The 22,906-nt window shown below is 42.6% G+C and overlaps 1 pseudogene; it reads left to right on the top strand.

Annotated features, from left to right (window-relative positions):
• Positions 1–5,839: 5,839 nt before the first annotated feature.
• LOC115895636 lies at positions 5,840–6,572 on the top strand (annotated as a pseudogene).
• The last annotated feature ends 16,334 nt before the right edge of the window (positions 6,573–22,906 follow it).

A 22,906-nucleotide genomic window follows, 5' to 3' on the forward strand; every position in this document is an offset into this window, starting at 1 on the left:
GCTCTTAATTGTCTTCAGCTCAAAATAATTCATAAGCCAAAAAGGCATATTCTGGGGTGAGATATTCTGGTACCCTTTAAGGACAATGGGAACTGGAGAAACAGTTGTTGGCCAGCAAAGGGAGGAACAATAGAGCTGTTTGGCCATGGTGTGTTTCCATAAATATGAGCAAGAAATGATACAGAGAAGGGAAAGACGAAGTCCAGAGAGCTAAGGGGGAAGAAACGGGCCTAGCTTCCAGAATCTGAACGCTGCAGAAAACCTTTCTCTCATTTTACTGTGGAAACCAGAAAGCCATCAATTTAAGACACAGGTAGATTACAGTTTGGTTCCTGTTTGAAGTTGTTTCATGACACCCATACTTTCTATTGAGGGTTTGCAGTGTGCTACAGAGGATATAAAGGTGAATCTAACAGGATGCAGTCCTAACGAAACATGCAGCTTAGCAGCAGAGATAAGGCATCCTCATAAATAACTGTATCAAAAGTGTTAAGAAGAGGAATTGAAGAGGAGAGGTAGGAACATAGTGCTGGGGGAGATTAGAAGAGGATGTTAAAGGCGTGTGCTTCCACCTCCACCTCACTGACCCATTCGGAAAAAAAGACGGCATGGGTGTCAGAGGCGATTGAACCAGAGTGACTTTATCTTGAATAGGGGATGGATAAAATAAGGCTGAGACATACTCTACTGCATTCCAATAGGTCAGGCATTCTTAGTCACAGGATGAGATACGAGATTGGCAGAAGATACGGCTCACAGAGACCTTGCTGATAAAACAAGTCGTGGTAAAGAAGCCAGCTAAAATCCACCAAAACCAAGATGATGATGAAAGTTACCTCTGGTCATCCTTACTGCTCATTATATGCTAATTACAATGTATTACCATGCTAAAAGACACTGCCACCAGTGCCATGGCAACATCAGGAAGTTATCCCATATGGTCTAAAAAGGTGAGGAACCCTCAGTTCCAGGAATTGCCCACCTCTTTCCCAGAAAACTCATGAATAATCCACTCCTGTTTAGCATAAAATCAAGAAATACCTATAAATATACTCAGTTGAGCAGCCCATGTCAGTGCTCTGCCTATAGAGTAGCCATTCTTTTACTCTTTTACTTTCTTAAAAAACTTTTACTTTCTTAAAAAACTTGCTTTCACTTTACTGTATGAACTTGTCCTGAATTCTTTCTTGCAGGAGGTCCAAGAACTCTCTGTTGGGGTCTGGATTGGGACCCCTTTCTGGTAACAAGGGGAACCTGTGAGTGCTGTATACCAGTGGCACACTAAGTTCTGCTAAAGAAAAAATTATTTGATGATCCTTGTTAAAACACAGTAAGTGACGGGGCTCAGGACATACCACTCCAAAATATGACTGCCAGAGTCCAGAATATGCCACTCCAAAATAGACCTCTTTGGCATAAGGTTTATTTTGAGCTGGTTATTTTGAGAAACTGCAGACACAGGAGAAGTTCTGGAAAGTTACCCTTTTGTGTAAGAGAAATTTGCAGCTATAAAGGCAGTCTCCATTTTTAAGTGTGTCTCCCTCTCTGCACCAGGAAGAGAAGGAAGACTAAGTCTCTAGAGATGCTTAATCAATAAAGAAGGAAGGCATCAACTTAAATCTGCATAGCAAACGTACCTTTGTTTAAGATGCTTTTTCTGGACATCTTATCTTAGCTGGCCATTTTCTCCATCCTTATTTCTTTGTTTCAGAGAATAATGACATTCAAGCCTGAGGTTTTAAAATCTTTCTTTGAGATCTACTCTAGAGATTTACTCATTTCTCTGGTTATCTCCCGTGTTACAGGAGGTACACATGTTATTAAACTTCCATTTGTTTCTCTCTTGTTAATCTGTCTTTTGTTACAGGGAGTGCCAGCTAAGAGCTCATGAAGGTTGGAGGAGAGCATTATTTTTCTTCTCCTACATAAAGAGAGGCAAAATGCCCTCGGGATTTGTTTTTTTCACCCCACAAGCTGAGAACTAAATTGACATAAGAGGGATCAACAGGAGAAAAGCATACGAAAAATTTAGTACAGTTTTACATGGCACAGGGGACCTCATAAGGAAATGAAAATCCAAAGACATTGCTAGAGAGGAACACTTATATAAAGAATTAAACAAAGAGTAGTAAATTGTGAAAATGTGACGCAGCAAAGGGTATTGGGTAGTGCAGTGGCTAGGAAGATTGGTCTATGAGATTGGTTTGTTCAGATTCCCCTCAGCCTCAACTTCCCATCCTTAACGATAAGAATGATACTTTCCTTCTGAAATAGGCAGAATATCCCACATGTGGGAACTTCATCTCCTGCTTTTAGGAAACAGAAGGAAGGTCAGAGTGATCTTCTTGCATCTGCCATTTTTTTAGTGCCTCTAACTCAAAATACTCAATATGCCAGAGCATATTGTGGGGTGGCAGGTTCTTAACCCCTTCATAAGGCAGACTTTATTCAGGACCATTCATATATGTTTAGGGACCACTGTAATGGGATTTTCAGTAGGGGAGAGAGATTGGACTCAACTCCAAACATACTATGGGCAAGTGGGAATTTAGAGCCAAGGAGCAGGGTACGGGTCAGTGGATGGAAAATTATTAAAAGAAAACATTATTAAGGGGGTTCTGGCTAAACCAGCCTAACAGGATTCTTGCTGAAGTCAGACCAGGGTCATCAGACATCATCTGGGGGTGTTACAGAACCAAACTGGGGTTGCCTGGCACAGCAAAGCCAATCACTGAAATTAGTAGAATGGTGTAGGGGAGAAAAAGTAATTCTCCTCACTTGTCGTAAGGTTCACAGTTGACACCCCTATAGCAAAAACAGGCCAGGCGTGGTGGCTCCTAGCACATAGGTGTAATCCTAGCACTTTGGGAGGCTGAAGTGGCTGAATCGCTTGGGCCCAGGAATTCGATTTCAGCCTGGGCAATATAGCAAGATCCTGCAAGAAAGAAGAAAGAAATGAGAAGGGAAGGGAAGGGAAAGGAAAGGAAAAGAAGCAGAGGGGAGGGGAGAGGAAGGGAGGGGAGAGAAGGGGAGGAGCAAGGGAGGGGAGGCGAGGAGAGGAGAGGAAAAGGGTAAGGAAAGTAGAAGGAAAAGGAAAGGCACCTGGAAAGGATTTTCTGAACTCCCCCTGAAGCAGATCATAAGACCTTATATATGAGAGGTATCCTCCGTACACCAAGAGAAATGGAACATCCTTATTTTCAAAGACACAGAGACACAGAGAAGAATCTGAAAAGCAAGACTTGCTGTTTCCCCTAGTTTACTACCATTAGATCATACTCTTTGCTCTATTATATTTCTCCATGACTGTCCACTCTTCATCAAACCTAGCATAAAAATACTCAGGTTTACTCCATTTCTTTAGGTCTTCATTTCCTTGTGAAGGCTCCTCTGCCATGTAAAACTTATATTAAGTAAATTTGGATGCTTTTCTCTTGTTAATCTGTCTTTTGCTACAGGGCCCCCCAGCCAAGGAACCTAAGATGAGGGGAAGGAAAGATAGTTTTTCCCCTTTACAGTGCTAAGGTTGAAAAATCCTGGCCTAGGCAATTAGGAAAGTGAGTATGTTTCTGCTGCTTTGCCAAAAAGGAAAACTGTATCCTTGACTGAATTACCTTTTATCCCTCATTATCTAACACGAATTCAGTTGATGAACTAATCCCAGAGTGTGTGTAAGAGTGAATAAGAAACTTAATTCTTCCTGTTGAAAATAAGAGACCCACCTCTTACTTTGCCCTATCTTTTTTTTTAAAGAATTTCTCTCAGCCCTTTTCAAATGTATGTAAGTCTTTTAAATAGCTAAATAAGCCTCTTTCCAGGCTCATGATTCAGGAATGTTTTCTCAAGGACCTGGGAGTCATTTCTTTGAAAGGTAATCATCAAGGAAGATAACACCCTATCTTCCCAGTCTCCTGGGAGGAGATGGGCTAACTGGCTATCACCTGACTCCAATTTGCAAATCACCTGCCTAATGTGATGGGTTATGTCCAGCTAGCTGTATGTCAGTGGATTTCTTTCTGTCTTGCAATCTCTTTAGCAGATTGTCTGAGCTGAGCATCACATTCTGGTTTAATGCTCATTTAATCATAGCACTGTTTTCTTTCTTCTCTTTGTAGAGAAGTTTTCTGAAATGGGAGATTTTTGTTTTTATTTTTACTTATATTGCCCAAACAAATGCCATTTTACTTACAATGGTTAAAGTGCAAGATCTGTCAGAGATGTGGACACACACATTTCTTCATGGTTTCATGATAGGCTCTTTGACCAAATTATTATTATTTTTTCTTTTTCTTTTTCTTTTCATTTAACAGATGAGGAAACTGAACACAAAGTTATTCTTATTTTCTTATTTAATCTTGATTGGTTTAAGATCAAGTTCTCTGTTGTTTAAATGTTCTTAGAAAGCTATTATATTATGTAAATGTTCTTAAAGAACTATTATAAGAAATGAAATGTACATATAAATGAACATATATATATAAATGTTCTTAGAGAGCTATTATATACTAGCTCAGAAAGCTACTATATCTATTATAATTTGGTTAAAGACCAAATTATAATATATATTAGTATTATTTTCAAATAAATTATATGTGATCTTAAAATCACCTTTGTTTCAAAAAAAGTGGCAACTGAAGAATGATGAGGTTCATAAGTATGGAAAGAAGAGCTTTATTTTTCATAAACGGTTGCACCCTGCAAGTGGCCATTTTGATAGGCTGAAAAGCATAATCTCCCATCAGAAGCCAGGAACAGGCACTTCAAGGGTGAGAAGAATAAGACAGGAATTTATGCTGAAGTGGGTGGCTAAATATACATATTCAATAAGCTATAGGAGGAGTCATGAATATTTATAAAATGAGAAACGCATGTGCAATTGACCTTCATGCCTCTTGTCACACCAAGTGTCAGGTTCCAGCTCATGCTGAGGTCCAAGGGGAGTGGGTGGATGGGTGGCAGATAGCTGAAAGAACACTCAGGGGGCTGTAGGCAGGTAAAATATGGTTTTATTCAGCAGCTCTCTTACACTGTTCCTTTGTCTCAACTGTCTGCTCCAGCTGCATCCCTTCTCAGCAGCCAGCTCTGCAGCTCTTGTCACTCCCGCACTTACAGCTGCATTCCATGGCACACTTGCTGGTTTCTGGCTCCCCCCATGTCCATCTGCAAGATAGTTGGCTCTCCCTACAGGGTCAGGAGCTTCACTCTCTCCCTCTGAGTGTGTGCCCCATGTACAGTGTCTGCAGGACAGCTGTAGCTTTTACAAACAATAGTGGCTTTAAGCCAAGTATGAGCTTACACACATGCGTTATACAACAAGTAGAGTTGTGTGCCTGTGCTCCAAACTTGCTGAGTCATGCTGGCCTGCATGTCTGCCTCGGCCTACTCTTGACCAAAGCACATCCATTTACCTTACACCTCTCCATGAGACCCATGTTCAAAAATGGTGGCCTTAGCATGATCCCAGGGTGAAGTTTTTGGGCCTCTGATGTCAAAAGGTGAAATAGGCCAGGTGTGTTGGCTCAAACCCGTAGTACCAACACTTTGGGAGGCCAAGATGGGCAGATCACTTAAGCCTAGGAATTTAAGACCAGCCTGGGCAACATGACAAAACCCCATTTCTACAAAAAATACAAAAATTAGCTGGGGAGACTGCAGTGAGCTGTGATCATGCCACTACACTATAGCCTGGGAAACAGAGTGAATGAGAACAACAAGAAAACAAAAAAACAAAAAAATGTGTGAAGCTGAGACATGAAAATCCTCACTGCACATCCTCCTTAGGCTGTCAAGAACCACCCCATGGTGGAAGCCAACTTCTGGTGCCGTGTTTTCTCACCAGGTCCCTGTGACAAGGAAGTGGCAGTGACGGCCATGACACAGAAGCACTACCTTGAAGCTTCAGAGCAGGAACTGCACAACAGCTGCCAGGGCCAAGCCTGCTATCTCCTATGATAAGAGCACTTTGAAGAAACATGTCCATACTGTTTGCAGTTGTTGATTCTGGATAACTTTTGAATGTGTCTCAAACCCAAATCCACATTGACACCCAAAATACAGAAACTGATTAATCGAGAAGCATGAAATTATACACTTAGTTTTAAAGAAGCAAAAATTGTGAAAAAGTTCAGAGACTCCAAAAGTGTATTGTTGATTATTTGTAAAACATGCCACAGAACAGTGAAACATCATGGTAAGAGCAAAAGCTTTCTATCAGCATTGAAGAGCAATCCTAGTACTCCTACAAGTAAACTCAGCCTGAAGACACCAAAGGGAAGGACTGCAAACCCAAATCATGAGATGTCTGATTCCAAAGGCAAGAGCCCAATATTGATTTCAGAACACCTACATCTGGAGAGTTAGTATTTTCTTGCTCCTCAAAGAATGTGAGCAAAACAAAGAAACGTTTCTCTCAATGAAATGTTGGCTCCCTCTTGGCTCCCTCCCAGTTTGGGGAAATGTTTTTCTACATAATTCCAGGTTTTTCTTGTAAAAAATGTTCCTTAGAATGAATCCCAAAAGAATCCAAAGGTAGACTTCAGAAATTTCTATCTTCTCTGAAGGGTGGACTTTGACAATAAGAAATGCCTGATGTCAGTCAGTTTTGAAACTAAAGTTAGTGAGACAACTTTTTAAACTTTTATTTATTTTTTGAATACATGGAAACTTGATCTGAGTGAAAACAACAACAAAAAAGAACCAGCCCATGGTTGGTGATCTCTTATCATGAAGGAATACTAGTTGGTTGTTTTGTGGAAACTGCAAAAGGGACAGTCAGTGTCAGGGTGTTGGTTAAACGAAGGGTGGAATGAGTCTTTCCAAAGGGCTGGTTTCTGTTTAATCCTTAGGGAAAAAAGTCTAACGGTGGTTAGCGAGGGAGGGGGTATAATGAGGCATGATATGGTTTGGCTGTGTCTCCCCACCAAATCTCAACTTGAATTGTATCTCCCAGAATTCCCAGGTGTTGTGGGAGGGACCCAGGGGGAGGTAATCGAATCATGGGGGCCAGTCTTTCCCATGCTATGCTATTCTTGTGATAGTGAACACGTCTCAAGAGATCTGATGGGTTTATCGGGGTTCCGCTTTAGCTTTTTTTTTTTGAGACGGAGTCTAGCTCTGTCGCCCAGGCTGGTATGCAGTGGCACAATCTCGGCTCACTGCAACCTCCACCTTCCGGGTTCAAGCAATTCTCCTGCATCAGCCTCCCGAGTAGCTGGGATTACAGGCACCCACCACCACGCCCAGCTAATTTTTGTATTTTTAGTAGAGATGGGGTTTCACTATGTTGGCCAGGCTGGTCTTGAACTCCTGACCTCATGATCCACCCACCTTGGCCTCCCAAAGTGCTGGGATTACAAGCGTGAGCCACTGAGCCCAGCCCCGCTTTAGCTTCTTCCTCATTTTTCTCTTGCCACTACCATGTAAGAAGTCACTTTCACCTGCCGCCATGATTCTGAAGCTTCTCCAGCCATGTGGAACTGTAAGTCAAATTAAACCTCTTTTTGTTCCCAGTTTTGGGTATGTCTTAATCTACAGAATGAAAACAAACTAATACAGTAAATTGGTACTAGTAGAGTGAGTGGGACATCACTGAAAAGATACCTGAAAATGTGGAAGCAACTTTGGAACTGGGTAACAGGCGGAGGTTGGAGCAGTTTGGAGGGCTCAGAAGATGGGAAAATGTGGGAAAGTTTGGAACTTCCTAGAGGCTTGTTGAATGGCTTTGCCCAAAATGCTGACAGCAATATGGAGAGTAAGGTCCAGGCTGAAGTGGTCTCAGATGGAGATGAGGAACTTGTTGGGAATTTGAGCAAGGTGACTCCTGTTATGTTTTAGCAAAGAGACTGGCAGCATTTTGTCCCTGCCCTAGAGATTTGTGGAACTTTGAACTTGAGAAAGATGATTTAGGGTATCTGGTGGAAGAAATTTCTAAGCAGCAAAGCATTCAAGAGGTGACTTGGATACTGTTACAGGCATTCAGTTTTTTAAGGGAAGCAGAACATAAAAGTTTGGAAAATTTGAAGGCTGACTATACAATAGAAAAGAAAAACCCTGTTTCTGGGGAGAAATTCAAGCTGGCAGAAATTTGCATAAGTAGTAGGGAGCCTAATAATCCCCAAGACCTTGGGTAAAATGTCTCCAGGCCATGTCAGAGACCTTCACACAGCCCCTTCCATCACAGGCCTGCAGGCCCAGGAGGAAAAAATGGTTTTGTGGGCCAGGCCTAGAGTCCCTGTGCTGTGTGCACCCTATGGACTTGGTGCCCTGTGTCCCAGCCATTTTAGCTGTGGCTGAAAGGGGCCAACATAGAGCTCAGGCTGTGGCTTCAGAGGGCAGAAGCCCTAATTCTTAGCAACTTCCACATGGTGTTGAGCCTGCAGGTGCACAGAAGTTGTGAATTGAGGTTTGGGAACCTCCACCTAGATTTCAGAAGATGTATGGAAATGCCTGGATGTGCGGACAAAAGTTTGCTGCAAGGATGGGGCAGGGCCCTCATGGAGAACCTCTGCTAGGGCAGTGCAGAAAGGAAATGTGGGGTCAGAGCCCCCATGCAGAGTCCTTACTGAGGCACTGCCTAGTGGAGCTGTTAGAAGAGGACCACCATCCATCCTCCAGACCCCAGAATGGTAGATCCACCAACAGCTTGCACAATGCACCTGGAAAAGCTGCAGACACTCAATGCCAGCCTGTGAAAGCAGCCAGAAGAGAGGCTGTACACTGCAAAGCCACAAGGGCAGAGCTTCCCAAGACCATGGGAACCCACCTCTTGCATCAGCATGACCTGGATGTGAGACTTGGAATCAAAGGAGATCATTTTGGAGCTTTAAAATTTGACTTCCCTGCTGGATTTCAGACTTGCATGGGCCCTGTAACCCCTTTGTTTTGGCCAACTTCTCCCATTTTGAACAGCTGTATTTACCCAATACCTGTACCCCCATTGTATCTAGGAAATAACTAGCTTGCTTTTGATTTTACAGGCTTATAGACAGAAGGGACTCACCTTGTCTCAGGTGAGACTTTGGACTGTTGACTTTGGGGTTAATGCTGAAATGAGTTAAGACTTTGAGGGACTGTTGGGAAGGCATGATTGGTTTTGAAATGTGAGGACATGAGGTTTGGAGGGGCCAGGGGTGGATTGATATGGTTTGGCTGTCTCCCCACCCAAATCTCAGCTTGAATTGTATCTCCCAGAATTCCCATGTATTGTGGGAGGGACCCAGGGGGAGGTAATTGAATCATGGGGGCCAGTCTTTCCCAGGCTATTCTTGTGATAGTGAATAACTCTCACAAGATCTGATGGGTTTATCAGGGATTTCTGCTTTAGCTTCGTCCTCATTTTTATCTTGCCACTGCCACGTAAGAAGTTCCTTTCACCTGCCACCGTGATTCTGAGACCTCCCCAGCCATGTGGAACTGTAAGTCCAATTAAACTTCTTTTTGTTCCCAGTTTTGGGTATGTCTTTATTAGCTGCATGAAAATGAACTAATACAAGGTGTGTCTGACCTTCCATCCTGTCATGTCCAGGAACTCAGTGTTCAAGGTTTCTCTGGGGTTCTCTTGGCCAAAAGAGTGTCCATTCAGTCAGCTGGGGGACTTAGGATTTCTTTTTTGTTTGTCAGTTATAAGACCTTCATGTGACAGCCAGAGAAACGGAATGAAGACACAGAGATTCCAAGATAAATCTGAACACAAAGCCCTTGTTAAGTCCCCCAGTTTATTACTGTTACATCATACCCCTTATCCAATCATGTTTCTCCACAAGTATCCTCTTTTCATCAAACCTAAACATAAAAATACACAGTTTCCTTCATTTTTGGGGTCTTCATTTCTGAAGGCTGCATGTCACATACAACTTTGGTTAAATAAATTTGTTACACTTTTCTCATGTTAATTTTTTTTGTTATGGGGTGTAAGCCATGAACCTTGCAACAAGCAAGGAAAAAATATTACTCTTTCTTCCCTATACCATTGTACTAATTTCTTTTTAAAAAATTATTCTATCCTTCATGAATAGGAGCTATGCCTAATAAAAATAATTCCCATAGCTGAGCTTACATAACAAGTAGTGATTAGCTGTGCAATTGCAAAACACTAAAATAAAATAAGCTCTGATTCAGGCTGGGAAGCAAATGTTGAACCCCTGCAGAGACTGCAAAATCCCAAAGAAAGACCTTCCCTTCTGCTACCTACATAGCCATCCAAAGAGCAAGGAATGCTGAACACATGTAAGTGCTTCACCAGCAATGTCAAATCTGAACTGAAGGTTAAAAAAAGACAAAAATACTAGCAAAAGAGTGATCTAGAGGATATTGCTGTCTTGTAACTTTTAATTTTTTTGTTTTAAAATGAATATTTATTGAGAGGAAAGAGCTTTCTTATCATAAAACTAATATTCACTGCCGAAAAAGTAGAAAATAAAGAAAAGCCAAAAAAAAAGTTCATTAAAACGTTTCCTCATCAGGATAATTCATGCTAACCCTTTGGGATACATTCTTCCCACACACACATTTTAATTGTAGTGTGATGGGTTCTGAACCAGGTTACTGAAGGGTGCACACCTGCTTCTTGAACCTTGAAGACTAGGTAGTGAGCCAAGGCCATGGTGTGCAGCTGAGGAACAGGTATCCCTGAGAACCTAAGCATCCTGGGGAGTGTCTGAGAACCTATCAAGAAAAACAGCCTCATCACTCAAACACAGTAGGCAAAGAGCCAGAAAATTAGCTTAAAAATAGTTTAGAGATGGGAGGTGGCACAGATCTCTAGAGCAGTCCTGCTGCTGTCCAGGAGTGCCCTGTATGTAAATCTTAATAAACACATCTACTTGCCAAGCTGGACTTTTCCAAATAAAATTCTTTTATCTCTTGGCTCCCTCCCACTTTGAGGGAACATTTTTCTAAACAATTCCAGGTTTTTCTTGTAATATTAATGCACTTGAATATGCTGTTTGTTAGTCGTGTGTAAAGGAGACAGGGTCACTGTGGACTCCTGTGGTTCAGACATAGCACAGAAATCGCTAGAAGCTGATGAGAGTAATAATGATCATACCATTCTTGGCATGATTAGCAGGAGAAAACGCGGCCAGGTACAGTGGCTCACACCTGTAATCCCAGCACTTTGGGAGGCCGAGGCAGAAGGATCACTTGAGGTCAGGAGTTTGAGATCAGCCAGGCCAACATGGTGAAACCCTGTCTCTACTAAAAATACAAAAATTAGCTGGGTGTGGTGGTGGGCACCTATAATCCCAGCTACTTGGTAGGCTGGGGCAGGAGAATCGCTTGAACCCGGGAGGTGGAGGTTCCAGTGAGCTGAGATTGTGCCACTGCACTCTAGCCTGGGTGACAGAGCAAGACGACTCTGTCTAAAAAAAACAGGAGAAAAAGGTTTATTTGTATGCACCCAGAAGCCAATAAAAGGAGTAGTTGGCTTATCAAATGGTTAAAGTTAAAGGCTTATATATCTAAATTAGCAGGGGAAAAGGAGGGAGGCGAAAAGGCTTCTGTGGGAAAAAACAATTAGGTTTCTTTAGGAAAGACAAACGAAGTTTTAGGAGAACAAATAAGAGATAAGAAAATGTGTGATAATGTTGCCTATACAGGCAAGTGGTGTTTCCAGCTTCTTTGGGGCCATAAAACTCCCCAGGAGAGGTAATTTATAGTAGATTTACTCTTTCTCTCTCTCCTGGGAGTAGAAGCCACCTCATGAGGGAATTTATGGCAGTCCTCATTTCTCAGAGGTTTCTGCTTTAAGTCAGATAAGAGAAGCTCCAAGTAGGTTTCTTTCTGCATCTGTTGAATCTCAAATGCCTGCAGCTCAAAATAATCTTTGTATCAAATCTGGGGTTCCAAATGGGTCTCCACACCTTCAAAGAGGAAAAGCCACCAAGGCATGGAAGCTAATGCTTTTTGAATCATGCCAGTGGGCTGGGCTCTTGACTCACAACAGTTCCATGAAAGTGTTACAGGAAATGGATCCTGATCCAGACCCCAAGAGAGGGTTCTTCGATCTTGCACAAGAAAGAATTCAGGCTGAGTCCATAAAGTGAAAGCAAGTTTATTGAGAAAGTAAAGGAACAAAAGAATGGCTACCCCATAGACAGAGCAGCCCCGAAGTCCGAAGACTGCTGGTTGCCCATTTTTATGGTTATTTCTTGATGATATGCTAAACAAGGGGTGGAATATTTATGCTTCCCCTTTTAGACCATATAGGGTAACTTCCTGACATTGCCATGGCATTTGTAAACAGTCATGGTGCTGGTGGGAGTGCAGCAGTGAGGACAACCAGAGGCCACTCTCGTGGCCATATTGGTTTTGGTGGGTTTTAGCCAGCCTGTTTACTGCAACCTGTTTTATCAGCAAGGTGTTTATGACCTGTATCTTGTGCCAACCTCCTATCTCATCCTGTAAGTTAGAATGCCTTAACCATCTCGGAATACAGTCCAGTTGGTCGCAGCCTCATTTTACATAGCTCCTATTTAAGATGGAGTTGCTCTGGTTCACACGTCTCTGACAAAAGTGGAAGCATTCTACTTTTATTCCACAAGCATTTAGTGAGTGAACCCTAAGTGGAAGATTTTACAATCAGGCATTGAGGATGCAAAACCAAATAATCTCAGCTGTAATCTGAGCTACTCGGGAGGCTGAGGCAGGAGAATCGCTTGACCTGGGAGGTGGTGGTTACAGTGAGCCGAGATTGCGTCATGGCACTCCAGCCTGGGTGACAGAGTGAGACTCTATCTTAAAAAAAAAAAAAAAAAAGTTAAAATTTCAGGATCCTCTGAATTTATTACACCCAGGGGAAAGTTAAGCCCTGGAGACTGAGATACAGAACATGTTTACAACTTCTGTTTCTTAGATTATAGATTAACTCTTTTCCATAAATGTTGTTCCATTAATGACTAGAAAAGACCAGAAACCAGGCCCCTCCCCTTCCAATCACTGGTTTTTGTTATAGATTAACTGCTTCCTTCATTGTCCCATACCTAAAACAGACCAAATGATGTAGAAGATCCCGTGACTGTTACCTCTTCAGTGTGAAATGTTAAATATACCTTTCCTGAGAAAAAAGACCACCTCAACTAATCCAATCATTGTAACTATGCACTAAGCCTCATGTAGAAAGATACTGAAATTCTGTTATGCTTCTCTATCTTTTCTCTAAATAAACAACCATAAACTTCTACACTTCAGAACCGTGACTTTCATTCTTTGGAATCTGTTTTCCGAGTAGCTGTCCTCAAACTTTGCATTTGAACAAACTCTTTTTTCTTGAAGGCATTGCAGTCTAAGGGAAATCAAAGTGGGCTGATGATTACTGTACACTGTGGCTGGTGCTGTGATAGAGATGGGTATTCTGCACAGAAACAGGTGCCACAGAAACACAGAGGAGGAACATCTGCATCTGCTGGCTGCAGCCCTCTGGCTGAATCTGAACCTGAGAGGTATCTTATTTGACCTATGCAATTGTTATGGGTTGAATTGTGTCCCCAAAAAGATATGATGGAAACTTAACCCCCTGTACCTCAGAATATGATCTTATTTGGAAATAGGTAGTTGCAGATGAAATTAGTAAAGATTTATACTGGAGTAGGGTTGGCCCCTACTACAATATGACTGATGTCCTTATAAAAAGACTGTAGGCTGGGCGTGGCGGCTTATGCCTGTAATCCCAGCACTTTGGGAAGCTGAGGTGGGCGGATCATGAGGTCAAGAGATTGAGACCATCCTGGCCAACATGGTGAAACCCCATCTCTACTAAAAAGTACAAAAACTAGCTGGGTATGGTGGCGTGAGCCTGTAGTCCCAGCTACTCAGGAGGCTGAGGCAGGAGAATTGCTTGAACTAGGGAGGCGGAGGTTGCAGTGAGCCCAGATCATGCCATTGCATTCTAGCCTGGCAACAGAATGAGACTCCATCAAATAAATAAATAAATACTGTAGGCCAGGCACAGTGGCTCATACCTATAATCCCAGCACTTTGGGAGGCTGAGGTAGGTGGATCATTTGAGGTCAGGAGTTTGAGACCAGCCTGGCCAACATGATGAAACCCTGTCTCTACTAAAAATATTTTAAAAATTAGCTGGGTGTGGTGGTGCACACCTGTAATCTCAGCTACTCGGGAGGCTGAGGCAGGAGAATCGCTTGACCTGAGATGGTTACAGTGAGCCGAGATCGCATCACGGCACTCCAGCCTGGGTGACAGAGTGAGACTCTATCTAAAAATAAAATAAAATAAAATAAAATTTCAGGCTCCTCTATATTCATTACGCCCAGGGGAAAGTTAAGCCCTGGAGACTGAGATACAGAACATGTTTACAACTTCTTTTTCTTAGATTATAGATTAACTCTTTTCCATAAATGTTCCATTAATGACTAGAAAAGACCAGAAATCAGGCCCCTCCCCTTCCAATCACTGGTTTTTGTTACAGATTAACTGCTTCCTTCACTGTCCCATATCTAAAACAGACCAAATGACGCAGAAGACCCTGTGACTGTTACCTCTTCAGTGTGGAATGTTAAATATGCCTTTCCTGAGAAAAAAGACCACCTCAACTAATCCAATCATTGTAACTATGCGCTAAGCCTCATGTAGAAAGATACTGAAATTCTGTTATGCTTCTCTATCTTTTGTCTAAATAAACGATCCTAACCTTCTACACTTCAGAACAGTGACTTTCATTCTTTGGAATCTGTGTTTTCTGAGTAGCTGTCCTCAAACTTTGCATTTGAACAAACTCTTTTTTGTTTGTTTGTTTGTTTGTTTGTTGTTTTTAGAGACAGGGTCTTCCCCTGTCACCCAGCCTGGAGAATAGTGGCATGATCACGGCTCACTGCAGCCTGGAATTCCCTGGGCTCAGATGATCCTCCCACCTCAGCCTCTCGAGTAGCTAGGACTACAAGTGTGCACCACCATGCCCAGCTAATTTTTGTATTTTTGGTGGAGACGGGTTTCACCATGTTGCCCAGGCTGGTCTCGAACTCCTGAGCTCAAGTGATCCTCCCACTACGGCCTCCCAAAGTGCTGGGCTTACAGGTGTGAACCACTATACCAGGCCTGCGCAAACTTTTTAAACTAGATTCTGACCCTTTGGATGATTTTTAGGTTGACAAGATGATGTGAAGACACACAGGGAGAACATCATGTGATCACAGAGGAAGAGACTGGAGTGATGTGTCTGAGAGTCAAGGATGTCCCCACTGACACTTTAGTTTTGGAATTCTAACCTCCAGAACTGTAAGAGAATACATTTCCATGGTTTTAAGCCATCCAGTTGGTGACACTTCATTACAGCCACCCTAGGAAATGAATACAACAGTGTCACATTGTTAGACACTGTGATCCTTCGTTCCCCTTCCTGATGTTCTCTTTCATGCAGCTGAGGGGAGCTCCACAATCATAATACCCCCGCCTCTCTCTCTCACTGCACTCACTCTTCCACAGCAGGGGAGAAGTAAATTGTGATTGCTGAGTTTGGGATACAGGAACAGGGCTCTTGTCCTAGCTCTGTCTTATCCCATTGTCCTCTTTGCTCCTGCGCTGAGGGTCTCCCTTCTTTCTGCTCAGTTCTACCATGCTCTGAGTTAGAGCTCTAAATGTAATTGGGTTCCCAAGAACCAGAGTCTGAGATGAAAGTTCTTGTTTCAGTGCTTCACTGGTGGATGCTCTCAGGAGAAGCCAAGTGAGGAATGCAGGATGGCATGGAGGATAAAGCTAAGTGAGGAAGTGATCTCAGCTGCAGCATGTCTTCAGTCTAATCCTGTGTCCGGAATTGGTGGGTTCTCGGTCTCACTGACTTCAAGAATGGAGCCACAGACCCTAGCGGTGAGTGTTACAGTTCTTAAAAATGGGGTGTCCGGAGTTTGTTCCTTCAGACATTCAGATGTGTCTGGAGCTTCTTCCTTCTGGTGGGTTCATGGTCTCGCTATCAGGAGTGAAGTTGCAGACCTTTGTGGTGAGAGTTACAGCTCTTAAAGGCAGCGCATCTGGAATTGTTCGTTCTTCCCAGTGGGTTCATGGTTTCACTGGCTTCAGGAGTGAAGCTGCAGACCTTCGCAGTGAGTGTTAGAGCTCATAAAGGCAGTGTGGACCCAAAGAGTGAGGAGTGGCAAGATTTATTGCAAAGGGCAAAAGAACAAAGCTTCCACAGTAGGGAAGGGGACCCAAGCAGGTTGCCACTGGCTAGCTTGGGCAGCCTGCTTTTATTCCCTTATCGGACCCCACCCACATCCTTCTGATTGGTCCATTTTACATAGAGCTGATTGGTCCATTTTGACAGAGTGCTGATTGGTGCATTTACAATCCTTGGACTAGACACACAGTGCTAGACAGAAAAGTTCTCCAAGTCCCCACTAGGTTAGCTAGACACAGAGTTAGCTAGATACAGAGTACCAATTGGTGTATTTACAAACCTTGAGCTAGACACAGAGTACTGACTGGTGTATTTACAAACCCTGAGCTAGACACAGAGTGCTGATTGGTGCATCTACAATCCCTCAGCCAGACATAAAAGCTCTCCAAGTCCCCACCAGACTCAGGAGCCCAGTTGGCTTCACCCAGTGGATTTCTCACCGGGGCAGCAGGTGGAGCTGCCCACCAGCCCCGCACCTCTCTCTCCACACCTCCCCGCAAGCAGAGGGAGGCAGCTCCGGCCTCAGCCAGCCCAGAGAGGGGCTCCCACAGTGCCATAGCAAGCTGAAGGGCTCCTCAAGAGCCACCAGAGTGGACACCGAGGCCGAGGAGGCGCCGAAAGCGAGGGCTGCTAGCACATTGTCACCTCTCAATCCCATGAAGGTGCTCTGGAACACAAATGGCCACACAGAGTCAGTCCCTTTGAGGAGAGGGGGATGGCCTTTTTTTCCTTCCCTGTGAGTCAGTCATCAGACCAGGGGCAGATGGATGAGAACGTGGCAGAGCCTCCTGGGCAGGGCAGGTTCAAGGTAGCTCCTATGTGGCTGAGGGTAGTTCTCCAGCAACAGGGCAGCTGTGGAGTCCATCAGCCCAGAGTCACAGCAGGTGGGAGGCAAGGGTGATGGGAGCACCTGATGGCAAAGGGGATCTGTGCCTGCAGGTACCTCATACCTCCACCACAGAGAAGTTATCATATTGTTCAGTGCTTCTCCTGCCTGGGGGTCACATGAATGGAAGAATCAAAGCCAGAAGTCCTTTCTTCTTGCAGTGTCCTTCTTGCACCCTCTATCGACAAAAACTAACAAAGTGCTTGCTGCAAAGGAGAACTGCTTATAGGGTCCAGTGGGTTAACACAGAGCAAATAGCAGAGTAGCTTTTAAGCTGAGCAGTAATACACTGATAAGTGGCACACTCATTAAGATCACATTTATGAAACCCATCTAATTGTCCCATAGAACTGAGGTTTAATAGTTTCTTTTGAATAAACATAGAAATTTACCCTCCTAGTCTTGAAACTTAAGAAAGTTACATTTCTCTTATGTGAGTTCCTTTCTCAGGAAACCAACCTTCAGGTCTCCCACATACTATCCAGGAAGTGACACTTACCAGATCACTACATCTGGACAATGAGACACCAGACCCCCTCATCTATCATGACTGCATCAGTGACCACTTACTTCCTGTGGATGAACTCTTCTTTAGCCCTCCCTAATTCCTGTTTTTGTGCATGAAGTTACATTTCTTCTCTGCTATATAAACCCTTAATTTTAGTTGGTCAGAGAGATGGATTTGAGACTGATCTCTCATTTCTTCAGCTGAAGCACCTGATTAAAGCCTTCCTCCTTGGCAATACTCATTGTCTCAGTGATTGGCTTTCTGTGTGGCAAGCAGCAAAACCTAGACTAAACTCCTGGTGTTTCCGTGACATTTAGACACTAAACCTTCCTCTGTGTTTCTTCTTTTTCTTCCTTTTAAAAATCTTTTTGTGTGTTTATAATAGCAATACAAAAATTAGCAAAAGAGCCTCTCCTGTCTTGTTCCTTTGCTCAGGCCTGCAGGTGGGCAAGTGTCAGGGTCTTTGAACTACCAGGACTCAGTGCTATAGTTATTAATGGGATGAGAAATGTCATGATAAACATACAAGGAGACCCATCTGGGCACAGCCCTTAAGGCCAACCCCTTTGGAGGCATTTCCCATGCAAAGGGAATTGTGCTGGTAAAGTAGGGATTAAAGCCAAGCAGCCTAATTCAGCAATGCATCTGTTCAAGCAGTGATGGCTGCTCAAACTTTAATGAGAAAAATGATGAAGGCTGTTGGATGTGGCTACAGAGAAGTCCCCAGTATTCAAAGACACCACAATGTTACCCAAATCACTTACCTACACCTTACCTCTGGTGGCTAGATTCGGTCACAAAGATCATGCTGTTGGTGATTTTCCTGGAGTCAGCCTTTGCCAAAAGAGCCAGTGCTTCTCTTTTGAGAGACAAGAAAAGGCCAAGATCATAAGTTTTGATGATGTTAACACGGCAGTAGTACATTTTCATAAAATGTACTTATCATATTATATTTATATTTTACATATTTTTCTATTAAAATATATTTTAAGATAAGCCTGGGCAACATAGTGAGACCTCACTTTTACCAAAATTTTTTAAAAATTAGCCTGGCATGGTGGCATACACCTGCGGTCCCAGCTACTTGGGAGCTTAAGGTGGGAGGATCATTTGAGCCCAGGAGGTTGAGGCTGCAGTAAGCCATGATTGTGCCACTGCACTCCAGCCTGGGCAACACTTTATCTCTAATATATATATATATGTATTTTTTTTCAAACAAAATAGCCGAAGAAAATAGAATCACATTGTATTTTTCGTATTTCTTCCATTATAGAACACATTGTCATTATTATACTGAGAAGAGATAGAGAGGAGACCATGCAAAGCACCATAAAAAGTTTTTTCATGTTCTCTTCTCCGTGTTGATTGACCTCCAAAGTTAATTTCAAATAATGTGCTCAGCATTTACATGTGACTTTAGAACTGAGCAAACCTATCAGGCACAGAGCTTATTTATACTCCTGAACCTTGCAAAAAAAACCAAAAGAGTCTGAACCACTCACTATATTATACACTTCCTGTTCCCATATACTAGGAAATAGTATTACATTACTTGTATTGCAGGATTTTTTTTTTTTTTTGGTGTTTTAATTGTGCACTTACATGTATTAGAAAAGCTATTTTTCTAGTGGCCAATAGAAAAATGTACTAAAAATCATCAATTGCCTTCATCTTTATGGGGTGATTTTAGAAATTATTATTATTATGTTCTTCCATTTCTGGGAACATTACCATTTAGAGGATTAATGGTAATTAGTGAAAAGCATAATACAGTATATTTAATGAAAGATACCATTAATGTTATTCTATTTATGTCAACTTTTGTGAATGAAAGAAATGCTTTAAAATATTTGTCAATTTGATGATCGGATAAATATAGGTAAGTAGATTGGGGAACACTGTGGTGTCTTTGAATACTGGGGACATCTCTGTAGCCGCATCCAATGGCCTATTCTCAGTCCTCATTGTCTCTGACCTCTTTGAAATGGTGAATTCTGTCCATCAGGCCCACACTCTTCTTTATTCTTTGGGGCCTAAAAGGCACTGAGCCGCCTCTTCTCTGTCCACTACTCCATACCTCTGTTTGCTCTTCTTTCCCTCTCACCCGGGGGTACATCAGACAGTACTCATTCTCCTCCTCTTCACTGTAATTATAGGATTAAAAGACATCTTGCTGGTCATACATTCCAAATTCTTTCCCCCAAATTACCTGTCTTTAAAGTTTTCCATGAAAAAAACATGAAACTCTCATATCCATCTACATGCTCACAGCTAGGTCTCTAGAAGAACAGAACCATGAATCAGAAAATCTGGATTTAAACCCCATACTTATTCACTCCTTGTGTGAACCTGAGGGTGCCACTTTGCCTCCATGAACCTCAGATTCCGTATCTGTAAAATGGAGATCTCTGCAGTACCTTGCTGTGGAGGTCACATGGGAAGATAGATACGAAAGTGCTTTGTAAGGAATAACTCCTTCAGCAAGACCTTACAAAAATGCAGGCATGACTGAGGCAATCTTACACTTAAACTATTTCATTTGATTATAACAACAATCCTGTAAGTATATATTATTATTATTGTTGTTGTTTTACAAAATGAGAGAAACTGGGGCTTAGAATGCTTGAGTATCTTGTCAAGGCCACAAAGCTAGTACGAGAGCTGTGATTAGAACCTTCTGTGTTTAATTCCAAAGCTCCCCCAAAAGCATCATCAGTCAAGGTTCTTGGTTGCAGGCGACAGAAACTGACTCTGACAATTCTAATAGGAGGAAAGTGGAGGTTTACAATATTGGCCAGAGGCCTGAGGACCAGACATGGAAAATTAGCTGGAACAAAGGCAGCTCCAGAGAACAAGGGAGGAAGAAGTGTATAAAGTCTTTTTTCACCATGAGAGTCGAGAGGGACACTTTGACAACAGACACTGCTGTCATCTCAATAGTATCACTGCAGTGGTCATGAACAAATCCTCGGTGTCATGTGGTCCAGATTCAAAGTGCCAAGTGAGCATCAGATTGGTAGAACTTGGAGCATACAACCCGACCCTGGCCACAAAGGGAGGCGAGAGAGGTGTCCTCCCAATTCCTCTTCCATAGTAAGAAGGAGGACACTGTGACATGCTAGGCAAGGCCCTTTCCAGTTTCTGAACATGTCCCTCTGCCCCCCATATATACCCACACACACTCACACACACTCTTTCTTTCCTACCTCCTCAGAAGATGAAGTGTTTTCTCTCTTGTTGAATGCTAATATTTTTAAAAATCTCTTTTTGCAGCAGATATCTTCCCTCTTTCTTCATCTCTCCCCTGATTTTAACCTCTCTACTTGTCTTCAATTCATGAACAAAGGAGTTTGAGTCTCTCCAACAGCTACCAACAAGATTCACACAATGAAGCTGCTGGGTTCCATCATAAATTCTTAATCCCCAACCTCAAATGGGCCTCAGCCCTGCCCAGAGATCACACACGTTTCTCACATCACCTCCCTCTTCCGCTCACCAGAACAACGGCTTCATGTCTCCATATCTGTCAGATCCCTGAAGATGTGAGTTCGGTTGCTCTCCAGGATGGAGGGGGAAACCTATCTTCCCTCTCTCAGAAGTGAACGGTAAATGACTTCACAGCCTCAACTAGGAGTGGAAGCAAACTGGAATGTGGACTCTTGGGCACAGGAGAGGAGATCAGAGTAAGGAAGGAAGTAGCTTTGCCTAAGATCTTCCTAAGCTGCTTCCAGATGGCTGAGACATGACCCAGCTGAGAATGTAAAGAAATGTTTTGCAGTTCTTTCTGGTAATGGTCTGAATTTATATCTTGTTCCTGGGGGCAAAGTCACAAAGTTACATAAGAATACAGTTTCTATAAAGGATGTATCATCACATGTCAGATGAAGAAAGGAGGGCACGTTCAGAAGGTGGTGTTGGAATAATTAGTTTAAAATTCAGATAAATAAAAACTGTTTAGGTTCTTACCTCAATAACATGAAAATAAGCTCAAGATACTTTAAAGATACGTAAATTATAAGAACAAAAATTAATAAACTAAACTATAATTCAAAAAATGAGAAACTATAAGTTGAAGCAAAGTTGACAAACTTTAGGGCATACTTAACTACATTTAAAAAATTTAACTCCTATTTATAAAAATATAACTAGAGCTGGGCACAGTGGTGTGTGCTTGTAATCCCAGCTACTTGGAAGGCTGAGGGGGGAGGATTGCTTGAGCCCAGAGTTCAAGGCCAGCCTGGGAAACATAGCAAGGCTCACTGCAACCTCCACCTCCTGGGTTCAAGCGATTCTCCTGCCTCAGCCTCCCGAGTAGCAGGGATTACAGGCATGTGCCACTACACCTGGCTAATTTTTGTATTTTTAGTAGAGATAGGGTTTCACCATGTTGCCCAGGCTGGTCTTGAACTCCTGAGCTCAGGTGATCTGCCCATCTCGGCCTCCCAAAGTGCTGGGATTACAGGCGTAAGCCACCACGCCCAGCCAGTTAAGTGTATTTTTACCAAAATTGTCATGTAATTATGGTATGAAAAATGCTGAGAGCAAAATAGTTTTGTTGGCAAAGGACACTGTTGCAGGCTGAATTAGGTCTCCCCACAAATTCATTTGTTGAAATCCTAACCCTCATTACCTCAGAAGGTGACTGTATTTTGAGATATGGTCTTTAAATAGGTAACTGAGGTTAAAAGAAGTCACGAGAGTTGACTTCAACACCAGTCACGTTGACTAATCCAACATGACTGACGTCCCTCTAAGAAGAGACTAGGGCACAGACACACACAGGGAAGACTGTGTGAAAGTGCAGGGAGAAGATGACCATTTACAAGCCAAGGAGAAGAAATCACACCTGCCCAACACCTTAATCTTGGATTTCTAGCCTCCAGAATTGTGAAAATTTTCTGTTGGTTAAGCTCCTCAGTCTGTGGCACTCTGTTATAGCAGCCCTAGCAAAGTAATACAGACATAAATGATAGTTTACAGATGAGAATACAATTAATAAATAAAACTAGGTATTCAACAAGCTAGGAGGGAAATCTTCACAAACGTGGTGACATTTGAGCTTGATCCTGAAAAATAAAGAACTGTTGACAACCAATCCTCCTGTAATTATTATTCTGTGTTGGTTTGCTTGTTTTTAAAGAAAATACTGCTGGGCACGGTGGTTCATGCCTGTAATCCCAGCACTTTAATAGGCCAAGGCAGGCGGATCACCAGCGGTCAGGAGTTTGAGACCAGCCTGGCCAACATGGTGTCAAAAAAAAAAAAAAAAGGAAAAAGAAAAACAAAACAAAACAAGCAAAAAAAAACTTCTCATTTTGCCAAAGACGAGTACATTTGAAACACGAAACTTAATTTTATAATTTTGTATATACAAAATGATCACAGGCAA

Source organism: Rhinopithecus roxellana, chromosome 2 (assembly GCF_007565055.1).
Source record: "Rhinopithecus roxellana isolate Shanxi Qingling chromosome 2, ASM756505v1, whole genome shotgun sequence".
Classification (NCBI taxonomy): Eukaryota; Metazoa; Chordata; class Mammalia; order Primates; family Cercopithecidae; genus Rhinopithecus; species Rhinopithecus roxellana.